We start from the raw sequence: 6,890 nt of genomic DNA, 5'->3' as shown, positions 1-6,890 counted from the left end.
GTCGCTTTCTTTTTGAACACGTCGGTGTCACTCGATAGAAATGATTCAGGATTAATAAATTTATTATTCGCTTTGCCGATTTTCTTTTTTACTTGAAACATACTTAAAACTGAGAGAATATTGCAATTTTGGGACAAAAAGTTCTCGACGTGCGTGGCAAGACAAATACCAGAATTGACACGGTCACGAAATGAAATTTTAAATTCAATCTTCAAAATTTCCTCCTTACCTAAGAAAAAAAAAAAAAAAAAAAAAAAATCGGCCAGATATTAAATAGTACGCAGAACACACTCGACACATTAAAGGCAGCGTTGTTCAAAGTCAGATCCTCCAGAAGGCTGGTTCACCCTTCTTAGTTTCCCCCTGGTACGCAAAACCGCGAAGCGAAACGATACGTATTCAAGGCGGCAGAGGAAAGAGGAGTTGGGGAGGATATGAAGAGGGTGGTGCGGGCGCGAGTTGAATGCAGGACAGATTACCGGGCCACCCCTGCGGGGCGCGATTCGGCTTTGCGAAAATGGGGTGGCAGCTTGACTAACGGACGACGGTTGTCGCGCGGCTCTGGATAAACGCTCGTGTAATCCCTTCCAAATGGACATACGCGCCGCTTGCCAAACATTTCACCTTGAATAACACCGGCGTGATAATTATTTCATCCGTGGAATATTATTAAATCTCACGAACGTAAAGTATACACACATATATATATATATTACTGAGTTACCAGATAAGGGGTGGTAGAGCCCTTGGTGGAAGTATAATAATTCTGCGTCGCACAGTTTCCAATTGGCATTGAAATTATTATTCGTCCTAACTATGCTAATTTCGAGTAATCTTTCCAAACAAAAGCTCCTTAACCTGCCACATACGTCGAGAATTTTCCAAAATTGTAATATTTTCTTAGTTTTAAGTATATTTAAGTATAACCCAGGCAAAGCAAATAATATATATATATTACTGAGTTACCAGGTAAGAGTAGTAGAGCCCTTGGTGGAAGTATAATAATTCTGCGTCGCACAGTTTCCAATTGGCATTGAAATTATTATTCGTCCTAACTATGCTAATTTCGAGTAATCTTTCCAAACAAAAGCTCCTTAACCTGCCACACACGTCGAGAATTTTCCAAAATTGTAATATTTTCTTAGTTTTAAGTATATTTAAGTATATCCCAAGCAAAGCAAATAACATATATATATATTACTGAGTTACCAGGTAAGAGTAGTAGAGCCCTTGGTGGAAGTATAATAATTCTGCGTCGCACAGTTTCCAATTGGCATTGAAATTATTATTCGTCCTAACTATGCTAATTTCGAGTAATCTTTCCAAACAAAAGCTCCTTAACCTGCCATACACGTCGAGAATTTTCCAAAATTATAATGTTTTCTTAGTTTTAAGTATATTTAAGTATAACCCAGGCAAAGCAAATAATATATATATATTACTGAGTTACCAGGTAAGAGTAGTAGAGCCCTTGGTGGAAGTATAATAATTCTGCGTCGCACAGTTTCCAATTGGCATTGAAATTATTATTCGTCCTAACTATGCTAATTTCGAGTAATCTTTCCAAACAAAAGCTCCTTAACCTGCCACACACGTCGAGAATTTTCCACAATTGTAATGTTTTCTTAGTTTTAAGTATATTTAAGTATAACCCAGGCAAAGCAAACAATCAATTCGTTACATCTCAATTTCTATCTACGATATCATAGCTACGATACGAGTTCAAAAGGAAAGCGGCGAATTATCGTATACCGTTACGGTCACTCGTTATGGTCCGCAATCAGGTGGCAAGGAATAGGAATTTTAGTTTACAATTTGTTCAGTTAAAGTTGGAATGATGAATCGAATCATGTATCTCTTGTTTTTAGACTTTTCTTTAAGATATTTAACGAAATTTATTTGAGATTTTGTATGAATTGATAGATATATTGATTATATAGCGATGAACGATAATGATATATAATATAATATAATTTTAATAATTATTATATAAATCACAATGTAATTATAGTTATTGTACATTAGTCATTTTATTATAATTGATATTATACACAGTATTACAGCAAATGGTAGTACCATTAAATAGTTGAAACAACAGATTGGACGATATACTTCCTTTTGACGATATACAACCAAATTTACTTTGTCCAACGAACTGATAGTGATACAATTTGTAATGTAATTATATTTATTATCCTACCATATTAATCATTTACATCCGTTCGAATATTACCATTGGCACAGTGCCATTAAAACGCGCGATATGTCTCGGTTAAATTTTCTCTCCACGCTACAGACGTAAATGAACTCTTGCTCGCGTCGCGGTACGCGACGATAAGATTGAAATGTAAAAATTCGAGGAGCGCGGCAGGGTTAATAACACGCGCGAGTCGTCATTAAACCGTATGCCATCGCATCCTCGTACCACCCACGTAGGCGCGTTAAATGCATTCCGCGGAATGTTATCCGCCGCGTAACGCGCATTACCGCGCATCGGTATTAGTACAGAACGGCCGTGTGGCTGGCTGCCTTTCCGCGTAATTATTTCGTCGCGCGCCTCCCTCTTTCTTTCCTTCGCGAAGCATCGTGACGTTTGTATCTGCCCCACCCCATAACTCGCTGCCATGGGGACACCGATCGAGCGGGCAGCCAGAGTCTTCGTCGTCGACAAGCACGTGAAAAACGCGAGAGTCTTTTCATTTTCGCTGGCTGGGCTGAGAGAGGGAGCATCCAGGGGAGAAAAAGAGAAGAGAGAGAAGAGAAGGGGGGGGTGAGGAACTGCCTGACCGATGCTAGGGGATGGAAAGAGAAAGGGTGAAGGAACGACCAAAGTGAAACGAACGGGAGATCTGAAAAAGAAAAGAAAAAAAAAAAACGGATGGAAGAGAGCGACGAGCAGAAGGGCAACGGTTAGGGATGGGTCGAGAGACAGAGGGAGAAACGAGGGTGGTTTTTCGAAGAATGGAGGATGGTACACGAGAAGTATTCGAGCACTTCGCTTGGAAGAATTTTCTTTTCCTCTTTTTTCTTTTTTTTTTTTTTTAATCATTATCTGTATTGCTGAGTTTGAGGCTTATTAATGAAGAATGATAATAATAAGAAAAGGAAATTTGAAGTTGAATCGAAAAGTCACAAAATTAGTGCAAAGCGTGTATTAGTGTAATACTTGTAATATATTAAAGGTGGATCCATTAAATATCGAGACTCACTGAGATGAGAAGAAACTAGTACTCGTGTTGAAAAGCTTGCATCTAATATTTTGTAACTTTTACATATATATTTTAAATGTGTTCTAATATTATTGCTCTTTGTTTCAAAATTTTATTACTGCAATTTTATTTTATTACTTAATGAGCATTTTTAAACATCATTGAACATCCCGCAAGTGTTCGTAGACAACTGTATACATAACATTTGACTACGTTGTGTTTTTTACTCGTACCACGACGTACTAAACGACTCAAAATATCACCAACTGGAGCAGCTAACGCTACGGATTATTCCCTTTAGTAAAAACAACCAGAAATACTCTAGTTGAATGTAGTATACATATTTACATTCCGCTGAAACAACCAAATAAAACGAAAAACAACGAAACCGAAACGAACAAAAATCGGTGAAAATCCGCCGTAACCTTGCCGCCTAAAAGTTCCACTGACAGCAAAAAAAAAAAAAAAAAAAACAAAAAAAAACAAAAAAAGAAAAAAAATAACAAGCTATCTAAAAATTACGACGTATAAAAGATTCAAAAGCGGCGAATAACCAGTAAATCCGCGCGAGTCACGCGAAGCGCAAATTCGATTCATCCTACGATGGTTATAACCAGCCATAAAAAAAAGAAATTCATTCCCGCGCGTGTTCATACAATCACTAAATCAAACACGTCTGAATGATTTTGATACTGCGTGTATCTTAATAAATTTTACCTTAAAATTAATATTTTTAACAAATGAAATATTGTTAATAAAGTTAATATTTTAGTGAAAAAAAAATGACAAGTCTGAATATAAAATCGTGAATCTCGGTATTCTTCTTGATATAAGCGCTCAAGAAAATACAGCTGTTGCTAGTGTTTTTTCAATTCAATGTAAAGTTACCAATGACTCAACATAATGTCAACAGTTTAATACAAACTGTCCAACATAAAGTCAACAGTTTTAATAATCACAGTGTTAACAGCAATTTCGCACGGCGAGGTTGGATGCGATTCGGCGCGACGTTGGAGATGAAATTTTTCCAAACGTTGAGTTTGCACGAGCGTTCGTACGATCAACCATCCCTCGAGTTATCAGACGCGAAGGATGCACGAGGAGAACGTCGGACGTGAAGGAGAGGACGGGACCAAGAGTGCGAGACTTTAATTACCGGCGGGTGAATTCGCAACCGGACGCACCCACAGGGCAGATTACCCCGGTAATATTACCGAGTTTTATTGCGGGGAGAGAAAAGTCGAGGTCTGAATGCCGCATGACTCACGGCACACTCATCTGGCACACCGATGTTTCTGCTCTTATTGCAGCCCCTAGTCTCTCTCACCCCCTCGCCCTCGTGTCATTCCTGTTTTTCTTCCACCCTCTCCACCTTTCCCCTTTCTTTCTCCACGCTTTCGCGTGGCTCACGAAAATATTTTATTTTATATATATATATATATATATATATATATATATATATATATATATATATATATGGGAAATTTCGACTATCGCGTATCTTGAAATTTCATTAGCATTATAACGAGACACCACTGTTATGACTACAAATTATTAAATTATAAAAGTTAACCCCTTGGATTAATTTGACGGCTGATACTTGCCATCCACTTGTTTTGCTTAATTATTTAAGTGCAAGATGACGAGAGCCATTCGAATTGAAACATTCTTATTCATTTGAGAGTTATCAGTTGCGGTATTATCGGTGATACAGTGCCCCATAATCAATCAGAAATAAGGGATATATTTTATGAAAGTGATGTAACGAAAGTTTTGATGAAGAATTTGTTTGCGATCCTACAATTGACGATTACACTGAATTATACAAAGTGAAGATGATGAAGGCAATAGTAATATATTATACAAATAAATTCAAGGTACCTAAATATTAGTATAATTTATTTATTAGAATTTTATTTGTTTTCATTTTGATTTTTTTATTTAATTATTGTTGAATTTTATCGCCTGAAAGTCCTCTCAATACTACTGTATATCACGGAAATAAATGAATTCTTACATAAAATCTACTGCTTTTACGTACTACTCCATGCACCAACAAATTAGAAATCTGTTCCATATGCAAAAAAATAATTAACTTTTAAATAAATCGGCAAAGGGTTAAAAGTAAACTATAGAGAAATTGAAAAGAGACGTTCTCTGAAAAGAGAGGAAATCAAACGTTATCATTTTGGAAATTAATTGCCACGAGAAAGAAACTTTTGTGGAATTTGAGAAATGATTTGGCAATACGTGCAGAAGTTACTAGATACGTTGTCACACAAACAGTTGAAGTCACTTTTGTTTACAGAATATTTTATTTACACATAAAAATCAGGAAAGTCATAAAAATCCGCAAAATCGTGAAATTTCAAAAATCATAATTTGTTCTGTGACAAACGTTTGCCGATAGTAGAACGAACAGATTTCACAGAATTGAGTCGAGGCTTGGAAACTCCAGACATTATCATGGGATTGTTTCAACGCGTATGAAACACAGGAATTAAATGGAATTTGGAGTAACGGCCAAGAAAAGTTATTCATGGTGATACAACCGTGAAACGTAATATTTGAATGAATAAAGCAAACATTGTAATTTGGAACTCTAGGTAATACGAACGTTGCGTTAAAGGCTTGGTAATGAGCTTGTTTAACGAAACTAATTTAATTGAATCATTGCGATGATTGTATCTAATCATTGGATTCTGTATCTACGAATATATACACACTGCATGTGTATATTATTTTTTATTCCATAGGAGAGCTGTTTTATTGGATTTATACATATGTGTATGACGTACGTGTTCAAATATAGTTAATTATTTTTTGTTTTCTAATACAACAATCTTTCTGTGGACGAAAATGAAATGAATATTGCAAGAATTGTAGACGAAAATGAGATTGACAGCAGTGTTAAATGACTCTTTTTTACACTGACTGAATGAGAGGAGAATACGTCAGATGACACTGCAAATAGGCACTCTAGTGTTTAGCGTGTCATAAATCGAAGTTACATAACGATCCAAACCTCGCATCATTAACGCTAGAATAATAATTTTATACATCACACATAAGTTCCATAAATTTTTACGTTAAATTACAAAATAAACTGTTGTAAAATCTCCAGGAAAAGAATATCCTGAATACTAAAACTGCCGACGACTGAAAGGTAAAGATCAGAGTGCAAAATGAATAGTAACATTGAAACGATTCAAATCAGTAAAAAGTACAACTGCAGCTTGTAAGTCTGCAGAGCTTTGAAAAATTACAAAGTGGTCGTTTCGATCACTGTGGTAGTTCTAGTGTTAACAGACGAGAAGAAGAAAGAGGAAAGATAGACCCAGATCGTGCAAGAAACAAACAAAAAAGAAAAAAAGAAAAAGAAATATAGAAGTTGGCGTTGCAATCTCGAAACTGATGACAAAGATGGAACAAAAAGGACACGTCGACTTTTGTATTCCGATAAGAAGGAGAAAGGTGCGAGGCCAATCTTAAAATTCCCTCCGTAACACCTGCATTTGCGGAACAATTCATCTCTCCCTTTTGAATCGAAGTTCTCTTTTTTTCTCCCCCCCCCTCCCCCCCTCACCATCGTATGCAACGAACAATAGTTCCACGCGTCCTCGAGCCGCAAAGGTAAGGCCGCGTCGGTCGCCTGACAGGTGACACCCTGTATATACTCGT

Source organism: Frieseomelitta varia, unplaced genomic scaffold (assembly GCF_011392965.1).
Source record: "Frieseomelitta varia isolate USP_RPSP 00005682 unplaced genomic scaffold, Fvar_1.2 scaffold_773, whole genome shotgun sequence".
NCBI classification, from domain to species: Eukaryota; Metazoa; Arthropoda; class Insecta; order Hymenoptera; family Apidae; genus Frieseomelitta; species Frieseomelitta varia.
This window is presented reverse-complemented; position numbering follows the sequence as displayed.